Here is a 16,577-nt window from a genome sequence, read left to right on the forward strand (position 1 = left end):
CTACGAGTTACAAGATTCCTATCTATAAATCTCTTGAAGCTTGATCTTGAGTCTTGGCTAGGTCTTGCTGCAGACTCCGATCTGAATCTTGATGCTCGTTAGCTGTAGGTGTTGGTTCTTTCTTCAGCTTTGGATCAAGACTGGACATGCGAAGCTTGTGACTTCAATCATATCTTGAGTAGTTCGCGTCCTTCTCCACTTCAGCACTTTGAGGTCACTTCTTTTTTTGTTCTTTTTCTTCTTTTTCTTTATTTTGGGTTGAGACTCATTCTTTTGGTCATCTCGAATCCAGTGCCTCGAGGTCAAACCTGCTCAGATACTAAAATAAACAAACGAACGAAATTTTTCTTCCCCAGTTTTCACCAAAAAAAATCGTGAGTTATTTGTAACGAAAATCTAAACTATTTTTTTTGTTTTTTTTTTGTTTTTTTTTGAATGCAATAAAATAAAGATTGTGTCTGATTAGGAGGAAGAGATTAGGGAATGGAGCCCTATATCTAAAAATCTCAACTCAGGGATTGGAGCCCTAATGTTGGTAAAAAGAGGGCGACTAGGGAATGGAGGCCCTATGTCTAAAAACCTCAACTCAGGGATTGGAGCCCTAATGTTGGCAAAAGGCGACTAGGGAATGGAGGCCCTATGTCTAAAAATCTCAACTCAGGGATTGGAGCCCTAATGTTGGCAAAAGGCGACTAGGGAATGGAGGCCCTATGTCTAAAAAATCTCAACTCAGGGATTGGAGCCCTAATGTTGGCAAAAAGCGACGAGGGAATGGATGTCCTATGTCTAAAATCTCAACTCAGAGATTGGAGCCCTAATGTTGACAAAAGGCGACTAGGGAATGGAGGCCCTATGTCTAAAAAAAAATCTCAACTCAGGGATTGGAGCCCTAATGTTGGCAAAAGGCGACTAGGGAATGGAGGCCCTATGTCTAAAAAATCTCAACTCAGGGATTGGAGCCCTAATGTTGGCAAAAGGCGACTAGGGAATAGAGGCCTTATGTCTAAAATCTCAACTTAGGGATTGAAGCCCTAATGTTGGCAAAAGACGACTAGGGAATGGAGGCCCTATGTCTAAAAACTCAACTCAGGGATTGGAGCCCTAATGTTGGTAAAGAGGCGACTAGGGAATGGAGGCCCTATGTCTAAAAACTCAACTTAGGGATTTGAGCCCTAATGTTGGCAAAAAGGTGTCAAAGATTGTGGTTGGGAATACTAAGCTATCGTCATTTTTTTTAATTTTCTTATTATTTTTTTTATTTTATTCTTTCATTTCATTTTATTTCAATAAAATGCGGGAAAGGACTTTAAAGGAAAACTTCACTTTTGGGTTGATTGTTACTACGAAGCTGTTTCTAGCTTTTGCACAGCTTTTCTTTTGGCTGCACCAGCTTTTGCACGGTTGCCTTGGGCCGCACCTGTTGTGAGCACGTGATTTTTGCCCTATATGAATTATTCCCATAGATTCAAGAAAAATAAATTTTTCCATTATTTGCAATTTCGTAGCATTTTTTGTTATTGTTTGCATTTGTCGGTGTATGTTTATTTTATTTAATTCATGAAAATACAAAAAATACACTGCATTTGCATTTAGGATCTAATTTTGCATTCTTGAATTAATTAGTAATTTAGTGTTTTATAAAAATGGAAAAATCACAAAAAATAACTTATTTTTGCATTCTAAATTTTTAGTTTCGAATTTTGGTAGTTTTTCTTTAATTTGGTATTTAATTAATTGTGGTAATTATTATTGAGAGTTAGTTAATTTAATTTGATACGATAATTTGATTAGGAATTAATTTAGATTTTATTTTAATTATTAATTTAGAAGAAATTAAAAAAATTGAATAATTGAAATGAAGAAAAGGAATTTGGGCCAAAATTAATATCTCCAAACCCAAACCCCTGCACCCCTGAAACCCGTCCAAATTGCCCCAATACCCGGCCCAAAGTCACACTGACCTGGTCCACCTCCTCCCCTCACCATCCAAACGACCTCGTTTCGTTTAAGAGAGATCAGGACCGTCGAGGTCTTTCTCATCCAACGGTTGGGAAGCCAGGTTGCCCACGTATAAAAGTGTCCAAACGCACCCCCTACCCCCTCATCGTCTCTTTCACAGAGACTCTAACCTACAAACCCTAACGTCGCCGCCTCCATTTCCACCGCCTCAAGGTGGCGGCGACCACTCCAATCATCCCCATCTTAACATCCTAGAACCCCCTCACCTTCCTTTTTCCAAATTTTGGCATAGCTCCCCTCGAATCCTACTGGTTCGTCTCGAATCCTACTGGTTCGTCTCGAATCTTAAATCGAAAACTAGACCAAAACCTAACTTTTCCCAAATCACCCCGAAATAATACCCCAGAATCCCCATAGTCTTCTCTTTCCCAATCTCAAACTCTTGACTCTCGAATCACCTTCAAGCTCTTCGAATGTTGAATCCGGGTTCGGCCCCTAAAAGTTCAAAATTGTTTTGTTAAGCCTGTTCACATGCATGACCTTGGGGTTTGTTTGCTCTGCGAGTTTTGAAGTCTGGACTTGGTGAAACAAATATTGTTCTTTCGTTCTTGACAAAGAGCGAGGGATCAATATTAGTTTGGTCATATCCCTGGTCTCCACTGGTTTTTTGATTCATGTTGGTAAGTTTCCTTCATTTGTTCTGGCTATTCTCATTGTCTTGCCATCTGGTCCTATTCTCTTTCTTTTGCCCTTCTCCAATCAGCTTTCTTCCGATGAAGTTAGGTGAAGTTCAAGCTTTGAATTCAAACTTTCTTTTTTTTCATTAGTTGTTTGATATTCATAATGTGCCGTGCTAGTTTTCCCTTTGATTGTGTGTATTTTGCTCATTCTATCATGTTTGTTTTTATTGAAGATGTGTTAATTTTTTGATTGTCATTTCAATTTTCATGTTCAGTTTTAAATGTCTTTCCCTTTGTTCTGTTTTCATTCTTGAAGTCCCTTTTGTTGGGTTTGAATTTTTTTTTGTTTGGTTTGGACTTCAATGGACGGGATTTGATTGCTGATTGAACCAAAGACCAAAGAGAATGGGTTTCAGTCTAATGGGTCATCCCAGGGTCATTTTTACCCATACCCATTTGGGTTACTTGTAAATAATAGGGGTATGGGGGATAGTTTTGGGTATTTGCTTAGGGGAATCTTTGTATAACTGATTAGGAAGCTTCTTAGAAGCTGACTTTGGGATTGTTTTGAAACTCTGAAAACTAAATAGGGATATCTAGGCAAAAATGAAAACATGAAAAGGACTAAAATGAAAATCTGATTCCCCATTGCTGCCCTATTTCCTTGCCTATAAAGGCACCTTTTCCTTGCATTTCAAGGAAGAGGGAAAGATACCCAAGATATAGAGGAGATAAAAAGATCTGAAACTCAAGAACGGCTAAGAATTTCATAGAAAACTACTGTTCCATTGGATTTCTTTCTATAATTCTTGAGGTTTTGAATATTTGAAGCAATCTTTGATTCATATGGGGTTAAGGTTGGTTTAATTTTGTTTTTTGAAAGCTGATTTTGAGCTGAATTTGTGCTGGGAGTCCGGATTTTCAGTTTTCTTCACTTCCCTTGTTTAGCTCTAATTCCTGAAAGATCACAAGTACTTATCTGGGTTGAAGATGGTCTGATTTTGGTTTTTTAAAACTGATTTTGAACTACTGAGAGACTACTGTTCCATTGCTGTTGTTGACACTGTCCTGCTATTGTTGATCTTCTTCCTTTTCTATCATTTTGTTTTCCAGGTATTCTCAAACACTATGGACATCACTTAAGTGCATTTGAAGTTTGGAATCTAATAATTGATCAAGAACTGTAGATGTTCACAATGAGTCTTAGTCGTTTCCCTTCAATTTTATATATGCTTGCAATGTTTACCATTAGAAATGTTTTGACTCGTAAATAGAGCATGAGCTGATTGTCACATCATAAAACTGAAGTTTTGAGTGATTTGATTTTCTTGTTTGACATCAGTCGTGTTGAAAATAGTTATGGGTAAAAGAAGTGTCATAGTTGGTAATGGTAATAACACTTTGATTGGTTTGAATAGTTGACTAGTGTTTGAATGACATATAATTAAGTTTGGTCTTGTATTAGTTGATTGGATAGCCTGTTGAAAGGTGTTGCTCAAGGTAAAAGTCTGGCATGTTTAGTTATGATTTGTTACAATAATTTGAATGAGATATGAGGATTTGAATATGAGATGTTCTGAATTTTATGAATTTTTGCACTTCGAATAGTTTAAGTTACTTCTGCTTGTGTCAATGATTATTGTTAATTGGATCTAAACGTTGCTGTCGTTTTCTTTTGTTAAGTTTGGGCTCAATTTAGGTCCAAAGCCTTGAAGGCAATTTAGAAATAAAAGCAATTTATGTTCAGTGAATTGATGCCTCTGTGTTAATGGTCGTCGCTGGCCCATATCCACTCTAATGACTGGCCCGATTCTACACCCTTGCAATGCGGTTAAATTTGGCCTCGTGAATTTGATTCAAGGACTTATTATGCCCTTTAATCAACTAGCCAAACCCTAATAATTGAGGCGCCATAGTATATAATTCTAGCAATGTATGGCCCTCTAAAACTTTGTTTGAATTCCCTTCTAGAATTGGAATGGAGATGTCGTGCCAAATAAAATCTTAAAATGCATGATCCTTGCTTAGTTAATACTTTAGTCCTTAGAATTCGAGGTGTGCCATTTAGCGAATTTTCCATGGACCTCGCAAAGTTGCAAATGTGTTAGTTGCTTTAGGCGCGTATTTTAATAATATTATCTTCTTAAACCCGGGTGTGAATTTCATGTGACCCAAATCAAATCTTAAAGCGTTGAATAAAATATGTTTAGGATTGCGGGTACATTTCATGTGGCGCGATCCAAAGACGTATTTTAAATGGCGTTCAATCTTCTGTTAAAATTGATTAAAAGCGGTCAAAAGTTTAAAAAAGGCATCATAGGTTAAAACGTGTTTCTAAAATAAGATAATTAAGCCGAATATAACAGTTAAGCGACCGTGCTAGAACCACGAAACTCGGGAATGCCTAACACCTTCTCTCGGGTTAACAGAATTCCTTACTCGGATTTCTGGTTCGTGGACTGTTAAACAGAGTCAATCCTTTCCTCGATTCGGGATTTGAACCGGTGACTTGGGACACCATAAATTATCTCAAGTGGCGACTCTGAATCTTTAAATGAAATAATTCCGTTTCGATTGTCCTTTAATTGGAAAAACTCCCTTATATCCTTCCAAGGGTGTAGGTAAAAAAAGAGGTGTGACAGCTCTGGCGACTCTACTGGGGATCAAACCCAGAATCTCTGGTTCAGGTTCAGAATTCGAGCTTAGATGAATTGTTATAGTTGGCTTTATTAATTATCTGATTTTGCTACATGTTTGGGCCTAATGTGCTAAGTGTTGCTTTTACCGCTTTGATATTCTGTGAATTGTATATAAACTACTACGAAACCCTTCTTCTCTCTGAGTCTTCTAAATCATGGAGGAGTGTGCACTTCGTGTGACTTCTCTTCTATTAGAGTCATATCCCAAATTTTAGAATGAGGTTCGGACAAGTTGCAAAGCTAGTGAAGCTTTTGTATTCCCGGTACGCTACCCCCTCTCGGCTCGAGTTGTCCACTCGGGTAATCCAAGTCTAGAACAATAAACCTAGGTTTTAAATCTAGTATAACAAGACATCATGCCTGATCCCTAGTAGGAACGTTTGCTTGCATCACGTGCATTTGACTTTGGAGACTCAACACAGGGGTTGGGTTTATCTAGGACAGAATGAAAAGACCATCCTGATGCATCTTACTTACGCTACCCCCTCTCGGCTCGAGTTGTCCACTCGGGTAATCCAAGTCTAGAACAATAAACCTAGGTTTTAAATCTAGTATAACAAGACATCATGCCTGATCCCTAGTAGGAACGTTTGCTTGCATCACGTGCATTTGACTTTGGAGACTCAACACAGGGGTTGGGTTTATCTAGGACAGAATGAAAAGACCATCCTGATGCATCTTACTTGCTACCTGTACATTTATTTGATTTGGATTTGCATGCTGACCGACTTTTGAATAATGAGAGAAAGTTGGAAAAAGAGAATAGCAATGTGAGGGTTAAGTGAGTTAAATCACCTGTTTTGGAAAAACCAATGTCCAAATGGTACTGAAACTCTGCCGAATTTTTTGAGAAAAATGAAAAAAAAGGAAAAGGTTTCGTTTTGAAAAATAGTTGGTTTTATTTTATTTGCCCAAACTACGCCAGTTTGATTCTCACAGGGTGTGAGATACGTAGGCAACCCCCATCGGGTCCAACTTCTCTTTTGTAAAAGCAGCCCAAAAAGAATAAAAATTTTATTTTCATTGCAAATAAAGTAAGATGATGCCATTCTTCTAGAAATAGCCGAATATCCCTCAAAAGGGCGCCGGAAGGCTGTTTTTGCAAGAACAATCACTTTTAGTCACTTTTAAAGGTTTTGGCTGGTTAGCCGACATAGCCTTAAAATTTTCATTTTCGAAATGCTGAAAGGCCGTGTTGGCAAGGCTGGATATTTTTGTGAAAATTTGAAAAAAAATGGTCATTTTTCTTGAGTCAAGATGAGTCATAGTTTTCTTTTAATTAAAATCACCTTAATAAATGTGCAGGATGAGCACAATTCAAAATGAACCTTTCTCAGTCTGTGAAGAGATCCCTTTGGAGTTACATATGTGTTGGCATGATTTGGGGGGCGACAACAGAAAAGTTGTGACAAAAACGTTGGACGGTATTATCGGGCTCTTGAAGGTTAAGCCAAGAAAAGACGTAATTGAGGCCTTGATACCATTTTGGGACCCAACACATAATGTATTCCACTTTGCTGATGTCGAGTTAACTCCTACACTGGAAGAGATAGCAGGCTATGCCGGCTTCGAGGGGAATCTTAGAAATCAATATCCGGTAGCATCGAGAACAATAACCCCTCACAAATTTTTGGACTTGTTAAGCATCAATCGGGACATCCGAGACGGAAATTTGGCCAAAGGATTCTGTACCTTCTACTTTTTGTATCGACGTTACGGGAATCCCTGTGGCTTTGAAACACCAGATTTCGGTCTTACTCACGCGGGGAACCAAGACAAGTGGGAAGCTCGGAGAGGATTAGCTTTTATAATGGCGTTCCTGGGTATTTTGGTTTGCCCCAGAAAAGACGGGAACATAGAGTTGGGCTTGTAGGGATAGCTGACTTCTTGATGAAAAAAGCAAATGGGACTATAGTGCTGCTAATCTTGGCGGAAATTTACCGAGCTCTGACCCTTTGTCGAGAAGGAGGGAAGTTCTTTGAAGGGTGCAATATGCTGTTACAACTATGGATGGAGGAACACCTTTGCCACCGTCCTGGATACTTGAATTGTGGTATGACTGGCCTTGAATGCATCGAAAAACATAAAAAGCGGGTAGAGGGTTATGAGTTCCCGGATGGTACGGAAGCATGGTATGCTCATTTGAGATCTTTGACTACAAACAAGATCGAATGGACGATCGGGTGGCTCTCGGTCAGTGAAGTAATCTATATGTCGGCTGAGGTGTGTTTTTTGCTGTTGATGGGTCTTCAGAGTATCCAGCCTTATGCTTCGCATAGATTCCTACGTCAGTTAGGCCGATACCAGAACATCCCACACGATGAAGATTTGAGTCGACAGGTCATTGAGTTAGAACCAAAAGTCGCCTTCCCAGAAGAAAAAATGCGTCGGATTTGGCATCAGTACAGATTCTTAGGGCCTAATACGCAAGTACGAGATCTATCCAGAGGCGAGGTGGAGCCTAGTTACACCGCTTGGTATGGTAAAAGATCCCGAGTTCATCATGAGCCCGAAAGGCCCGCAAAGAGACCCCATGTCCAATAGTTTACCGACGGAGCACAAGTGCAATGGGACTGGTTGACCAAAGAAAATGAGTACAGGGTTACCATAAGCAAATTGGAAAAACAAGTCAGAGAACTTCAATTCGAGAATAGTTTGCAAGCTGCGGCAGACGAAGGAGAAAAGAAAAAGCTAGCCAAAGAAAATGAGGCCCTTTGAGCCCAAATTCAGAAAATGAAAATAGCGGCAAAAAACCCCGCCCGAAGTGCCAAAGATGAAAAACTCATAGATAACCTGAGGCAGAAAGTGAGTGACTATATTTTTGATTTGAACAAAGCAGAAAGTGAACTAGCCAGGGCTTGAAAGCAATTGGCTAAAAACGCAGATGAACGAGCACGCCTGGTTGAGCAGTTGAAAGGAAAGTATGATAATGAGGTTGTAGGATTAAAGAAAAGGGTAATCGCCACGGAAAACAAAATGATCAAACAGGCGAGAGACTTCAAGGTTGAAAGGGAACATTGTTATACAGCATTGGCACAATTAGAAATAGATTTGCAACAACTTCAGGAGCAGAATCATGTGGCCGAGCAAACTTTGGGAGCCAGGACCCAGTAGATCGGGCGTTTGTTACAAGAAAAAGGTGTCATAAGAGAGAGAATTAGAAATATCGCCGATTACATTGTTGTGAAGTGCCAAGCCTGTGAGGATATGACTCGCACGACCTTCTTCGCGACAGTGATGACATTTGTTAAACAGATAATGAGTGACTTGGATCGACTTCAAAGGGATCTTGCATATAGGCCCGTGGCGAGACCGAATGATGTCCCGCGGGCACCAGGAGCATTAATGTATTCATGATTTTTCATTTGAGTCTGTATTTCCTTTTCCGTTAGAGTCTGTCAGTTGTTTTGAGTCTGTATTTTCTTTTGTTAGAGTATGATAGTTTATATTCGGAGTCTATATTTCATCTTTGCATCAGAGTCTATTAGTTTCTTTTGGAGTCTGTTGGTTTTTAGTCCTTGTAATCAAAGCATTTGCTTTTTATGAAAATTGCAAATCCCAAAATATTTTATTATTTACTTTCACACTTATCTCCCAGAACTACACTCGGTCTGATTCATGCGGGGTCATGATACGTAGGCAATCTCCATAGGATTCGACCATAACCAAAAGAAAAAAAAAGAGAAGAAAAAGAAAAAAGAGAGGAAAAACAAGAGATAAAAAGAAAAGAAGAGAGAGAGAAATAAGAAAACCAAGAGAAAGAAACAATGGCAAAACAAGAGGGAAATGAGAGGATAAAAACAAAGAAAAAGCAAAGGCCAGAATGAAAAGAGAGAAAAAGGGGGAAAAGAGAAATTGCAAATGGAAATAAGGAAAAGCTGGGATGACGCAAGCAACCGATCAAATGCATAATAGAAACGGTTAACTGCTTAGGTGCATTCATTCCCTGAAATGTGCGGTTACCAATTTGTTAAAGCCCTAATCACTAACAAGGTTGTTGTTGATATACTGAGTCCAGGCAGGTGGTTAGTTGATTGGCATTCTGGCAACTCACTCCTACAACACCCGATCAAAAGACAAGCTGAACATGGCCAACCAAGAACCGGAGGCAAGTATTGTTGATCCGTCAAAAGAGGTGGAAGAATTGGATGTTAATACGATGAAGGAAGAGATGTATAAGTTAAAGCAGCAAATGGCTGAAATGTACCAGGCCTGGGCAAAGGGTCATCCACCACTGGTTTATCCCGCCAACCCTGCTTATATCCCACCATCGGCCCAACCTCAGGAGCCTCCCACTATGAACTCATCTCCAGCCTTTCCCCTCTACCAACAATGCTATGGCACCACTTCCCATACTTCTCAAGCTCCACTACCCAAACAAGTCCCATACCCTCCTCCACCAGTCACTCCCATTTTTGTGGCACCTCCACCTGCTGCATTACACCGATCTTCCAATGAACCTCTGTTCCAGACTCACGACAACCAGTATTATCCCCCTGAACCCACCTTCAAAGTTTCGGAACCATATTCTTACACCTCTCATCTTGATCTCCCGGCAGAGACCGAGAAGCCACCCAAAAATCCCGAACATGAGGAGGTGATCAGAAAGGTCAAAAGCTTGGAACAATCGTTTAGAGATATGAGGGGGTTGGGAGGTCAAGTAAGTGTGGCCTATAAGGATTTATGTCTGTTCCCAAATGTTCAATTACCAGCAGGGTTCAAGATGCCTAAGTTTGATCTGTACGACGGACATGGTGACCCAGTAGCACACTTAAGAGGATTTTGTATCAAGCTGAGAGGGGCAAGCGGAAGAGATGAATTACTGATGGCCTATTTCAGCCAAAGTTTGAGTGGATCGGCATTGGAATGGTATACCAGATAAGATCACAGTAGGTGGTACACATGGGACGATTTGGCCCAAGCCTTCGCCTGCCATTTTCAGTACAATCTTGAAATTATTCCGAACCGCCTGTCTTTGACAAAACTTGAGAAAAAGCACAATGAAAGCTTCAGGGAATATGGTTTTAGGTGGAGAGAGTAGGCAGCAAGGGTTGACCCTCCTATGAAAGAAAGTGAAATGGTGGATTATTTTCTGCAGGCCTTAGAACCTACTTATTACGGTCATCTGGTATCAGTGACAGGCAAGTCTTTCAATGAAGTGGTAAAGATGGGCAGTATGGTAGAAGAAGGGTTCAAGACAAACAAAATCATGAGTTATTCAGCTATCAAGGCAACCACTCAGGCCATTCAAAGCGGAACTGGGGGAGTAATTGGAAAGAAGAAGAAAGAGGATATAGCAACGATTGATTCATGAGCTTGGTCCGGACCTAGGGGTCCATCACATTACTATAGCCAACCTCAACCCCACCACCAAACCTATCCTCATACCCCATATAGCCCACCACAACACTACTACCCACCACCAATCCCTCATTTTTCTGTCCACCATGCCCAAACATACAGCCAACCTTCGGCCTACGCACAATGGCGAGCACTAGTCCCACATAATACATACCCAGCTCCACAAAATGCCTATCCACCCCTTGGAACATATTTCCGGCCCAATCAAGCCACCAAGAATGAGAGGTTGCAGAAGAAGAAGAAGACTTTTACTCCATTGGGAGAATCCTATACCAGTTTGTTCCGCAGGTTGAGACAATTGGGTATACTGAGTCCGATTGAACCAAAATTGCCAAATCCTCCCCCAAGGAATCTTGATCACTCCGTGAGTTGCGAATATTATTTTGGTGCCCCGAGGCACGACATAGAGAAGTGTTGGCAATTGAAAATAGCTATTCAAGAGCTCATTGATACTAATCGGATTGAGGTCCAAGCTCCGGAGGCACCTAATATCAACCAGAACCCATTGCCAGCTCATCAAGAGACGAATATGATTGATATAGTGCATAAGGAAGTGGAGCCTAAGAAGCCTTCGCAAACTGTCATGATGATTCGATCCAGTGATGCCAGGCCATTCAAAAAGTCAACAAGTGAGAAGTCTGCGATCAAGTTGAATGGGGCAAATAGTGAACTATCTGTGGTGGTCAAGAAGGGTTCCTTAAGTGACGTTGCAGGGAAACATGAAAGAGCGAAAGTGGTTGTGCCAGGAGTGGCAAACAAGCCTGTTGTAATTGTGGAAGGTGCCCGCATAGACCCTGTCATCATCAAGCCGGTAACTCAATTACCAATAGTCAACAGCAGGGCGGTCCCGTGGAATTATGAACAAGTGACAGTGACTTACAAGGGGAAAGAAGTTAAAGAAGAAGTATGTGAGACCCATGGATTGACTCGATCGGGAAGATGCTTTGCCCCCGAAGAGTTGAGAAAAGCTAAAAGTTCCAAAGACAACCCGCTATTGGCGAAGAAAGCTGTGACTGAGGAAGAAGCAGAGGAGTTCTTGAGAAAGATGAAAGTGCAGGATTATTCCATTGTGGAGCAGTTGAGGAAAACACCGGCTCAGATTTCATTATTGTCATTATTGATCCATTCAGACGAGCACCGTCGGGCTTTGATGAAGATCTTGAATGAGGCCCACGTTCTTGACAAAATCTCAGTAACTTGGAAAAGATAGCTAACAAAATAATTGAGGTAAACAGAATCACTTTTTCTATGATGAGTTGCCCGTGGAGGGTACTAAGCATAATAGAGCCCTCTACCTGACGGTGAAATGCGAAGATTCCATGGTAACTTGGGTACTGATTGACAATGGTTCCAACGTGAACATTTGCCCTCTCTCCACTCTGAACAAGTTGAAGGTGTAGGATGAAAGAATTCACAAGAACAATATCTGTGTTCGGGGATTCGACGGTGGAGGGAAAGATTCAGTCGGGGACATAGTGCTTGAGCTTACAATAGGGCCAGTTGAATTTACTATGGAATTCCAGGTGCTCGATATGGCTGTTTCTTACAATCTTCTGTTAGGTCGACCCTGGATTAATGCTACCAAAGCGGACCCATCTACTCTGCATCAAATGGTCAAGTTTGAATGGGATAGACATGAAATTGTTGTGCACGGCGAAGATAATTTGTGTGTTCCCGGTGATGCCATTGTTCCGCTCATAGAGGTTGAAGGTGACAAGGGGTTTTGGGTTTATCAGGTTTTTGACACGGTATCGGTAGAGAAAATTCCAGAAGGGAAGTGCGTGCCAACTCCAAGGGTAGTTGTTGCATCAGTCATGGTAGCCGTTGAAATGTTGAAAAATGGTTTTGTACCGGGCAAGGGTTTAGGTGCATCTCTGCAAGGTGTCATATAGCCGGTTTCTCTTCCTAAAAACTTGGATACATTTGGTCTGGGATTCAAGCCCACAGTCGCAGACATAAGAAGAGCCAGAAAAATGAAACAAAAGGCATGGACCCTTCCAAAGCCGGTCCCGCATCTTTCCAAATCATTTGTCAGTCCTGGTACTAGAAAGCGCCCAGTAACGATGGTTCCCAGTTCAATAGTTGATATGGATGGAGATTTGATTGAAAAGTTCGAGAGGTTATTCGCCAATGTGAACGTGTTAGAGGCTGGAGAGGGTTCGAGTAAGGCGGATATGCAATTTGTTGGGCCCAGTGCGAAGATTAACAATTGGGAAGCTACTCCTCTCCCCACCAGGAAGGAGTTTTGGTAGTTTGCTTTGATTTTCTTTTGGTTTATCTGTATTACTCCAGGGTTGTAATTCAGATTCTATGTTCCGTCCGTTTGGATGTATAAACTTTGTTATCTTTAATTTCAATGAAATGCAATTTCCTTTTTTTCCCTTCCTGATAGTTTTATTTTTGTTTTTCTTTTCTTCCTTGTACAGTTCTTTTTATGCTGGCTTCAATGATATGACATGCATGAGGAATCTCCGACCCAGTCTTAAAAGCCAATCTAATTCTGAAATAATAATTCAAGAAATAGAGTGTGACGATGAATCGGAATATGATGAGGGTGAGGCCTTTAAAGAGATTAGTAAGGAACTAAGCCATTTTAAAGAAAAACCCAGGCCTAACCTGAGTGATACAGAAGCAATCAATTTAGAGGACTAAGATAATGTTCAGGAAACTAAAATAAGTGTCCATCTTGAACTATAACTCAGAGAGGAGATAATTAAAGCACTATTCGAGTATAAAGATGTTTTTGCATAGTCCTATGATGACATGCCAGGTCTAAGCACTGACTTGGTGGTTCACAAATTGCCCACTGACCCGGCATTCCCCCTGTCAAGCAGAAGCTGAGGAAATTTAAAACTGATATGAGTGTGAAGATTAAGGAAGAGGTCACCAAACAATTTGAGGCCAAGGTCATTTGGGTCACCCGGTATCCCACCTGGTTAGCCAATGTTGTGCCTGTGCCGAAGAAGGATGGCAAGACCAGGGTGTGTGTTGATTATCGAGATCTCAACAAGGCAAGTCCCAAGATAACTTTCCATTGTCGAACATTCATATATTGATCGATAATTATGCCAAACATGAGATTGGTTCTTTTGTGGATTGTTATGCGGGCTACCACTAAATCTTAATGGATGAGGAGGATGCAGAAAAGACGGCATTCATCATGCCATAGGGAATGTACTACTATCGGGTCATGCCATTTGGTTTGAAAAATGCTGGGGCAACCTACATGAGGGCAATGATGACCATATTCCACGACATGATACACAGGGAGATCGAGGTTTATGTGGATGATGTGATTGTAAAGTCTAGAAAGTTGTCTGACCATGTCAGAGATCTGAGAAAGTTCTTCCAAAGGCTTCGCAGGTACAATCTCAAGCTCAATCCTGCAAAATACGCGTTCGGTGTTCCGTCTGGAAAGTTGTTGGGATTCATAGTCAGCCGCTGAGGTATTGAATTAGACCCGTCAAAGATAAAAGCTATCCAGGAATTGCCACCCCCAAAGAACAAGACTGAGGTGATGAGTCTGTTGGGGAGATTGAATTACATCAACAGGTTTATTGCTCAGCTCACGGCAACTTGTGAGCCTATCTTCAAATTGTTAAAGAAAGATGATGCGGTCAAGTGTATAGATGAATGTCAGGAAGCATTTGATAAGATAAAGGGGTACTTGTCAAACCCACCTGTGTTGGTCCCGCCAGAACCAGGGAGACCTTTGATTCTGTATTTGATGGTCTTGGACAATTCATTTGGTTGTGTGTTGGGTCAGCATGACATTACTGGAAGGAAGGAGCATGCCATCTATTATCTCAGCAAGAAGTTCACATCTTACGAGGTTAAGTACACTCATCTTGAGAGGACGTGTTGCGCCCTCACTTGGGTGGCACAGAAGTTGAAGCACTATTTGTCATCTTACACTACTTACCTCATCTCTCGTTTGGATCCGTTAAAGTATATCTTTTAGAAGCCTATGCTGGCTCGCAAAGTGGCAGATTTTGCTCACAGAATTTGACATTGTCTATATGACTTGGACTGCGATGAAAGCACAAGCATTGGCCGATCATTTGGCTAAGAATCCTGTGGATGAAGAATACGAACCTTTGAAGACCTATTTCCCTGATGAAGAGGTAATGCACATTGATGAATTGGAACAAATTGCAAAGCCAGGATGGAAATGTTTCTTTGATGGTGCTGCTAACATGAAAGGCATTGGGATAGGAGCGGTACTTGTTTCTGAAACAAGGCATCACTACCCTGTTACGGCTCAACTTTGGTTCTACTGTACTAACAACATGGCTGAGTACGAGGCATGCATTTTGGGTTTGAGGATAGCTGTGGATATGGGTGTCCAGGAAGTCTTGGTCTTGGGTGACTCGAACCTTATGGTGCACCAGATTTAGGGAGAATGGGAAACACGAGATTTAAAACTCATACCGTACCGACAATGCTTGCAGGATCTTTATCAACTGTTCCAATCAATAGAGTTGAGGCATATTCCAAGGATTCACAATGAGGTCGATGATGCTTTGGCTACTCTGGCGTCAATGTTGCACCATCCCGATAAGGCTCATATGGATCCTTTGCAGATTCAGATCCACGATTAGCATGCTTACTATAATGTGGTGGAAGAAGAGCTCGATGGGGAGCCTTGGTTTCACGATATCAAGGAATACATCAAGATGGGGGTGTATCCAGTACAAGCCACAGGTGATCAAAAGAGAACAATTAGGCGGTTGGCAAGCGGTTTTTTCTTCAGTGGAGGGGTTATGTACAAAAGGACTCCACACCTTGGGATGCTGAGATGCATAGATGCTAGGCAGGCTACAGCTGTTATGACCGAAGTACATTATGGAGTCTGTGGACCGCATATGAGTGGGTATGTTCTGGCAAAGAAGATTCTCTGAGCAGGTTATTATTGGCTCACTATGGAGCGAGATTATATTAGTTTCGTGCGTAAATGTCATCAGTGCCAAGTGCATGGAGGTCTGATTCGTTATCCCCCATCTGAATTACTCACGATGTCTGCACCATGGCCTTTTGTCGCGTGGGGCATATATGTCATTAGGCCAATTGAGCCATCAACATCAAATGGGCACAGGTTTATTCTAGTGGCCATCGACTATTTCACCAAGTGGGTAGAGGCTAAAACATTCAAGTCTGTAACCAAGAAGGCGGTGGTTGATTTTGTGCACTCAAATATCATTTGCCAGTTTGGGATACCAAAGGTGATCATTACAGACAATGGGGCTAATCTCAATAGTCATCTGATGAAAGAGGTATGTCAGCAGTTCAAGATTACACATCGCAATTCTACTCCGTACCGTCCTAAGGCAAACGGAGCAGTTGAGGCGGCCAACAAGAATATAAAGAAGATACTTCGAAAAATGGTGGAGGGTTCTAGGTAGTGGCATGAAAAGCTGCCGTTTGCATTGCTAGGTTCGCACTACTGTCTGTACTTCAGTAGGGGCGACTCCTTATTTGTTGTTGTATGGCACCGAAGCAGTGATACCCGCAAAAGTGGAAATTTCATCCCTTCGAATTGTCGCGGAGGCTGAGATCGATGATGATGAGTGGGTCAAAACCCACTTGGAACAATTGAGTCTGATTGATGAGAAAAGATTAGCAGCAGTGTGTCATGGCCAGTTGTATCAACAGAGAATGGCCAGAGCATATAATAAGAAGGTACGTCCACGGAAGTTTGAAGTGAGTCAGTTAGTATTGAAACGTATCCTTCCACATCAGGCTGAGGCCAAAGGCAAGTTCGCTCCAAACTGGCAGGGGCCATTCAACGTAACTAGAGTGTTGTCAAATGGCGCTTTGTATTTAACAGATATAGAAGGCAAGTGTCTAGAAATGACCATCAATTCCGATGTGGTCAAGA

This window comes from Nicotiana sylvestris, chromosome 6 (assembly GCF_000393655.2).
Source record: "Nicotiana sylvestris chromosome 6, ASM39365v2, whole genome shotgun sequence".
Taxonomy (NCBI): domain Eukaryota; kingdom Viridiplantae; phylum Streptophyta; class Magnoliopsida; order Solanales; family Solanaceae; genus Nicotiana; species Nicotiana sylvestris.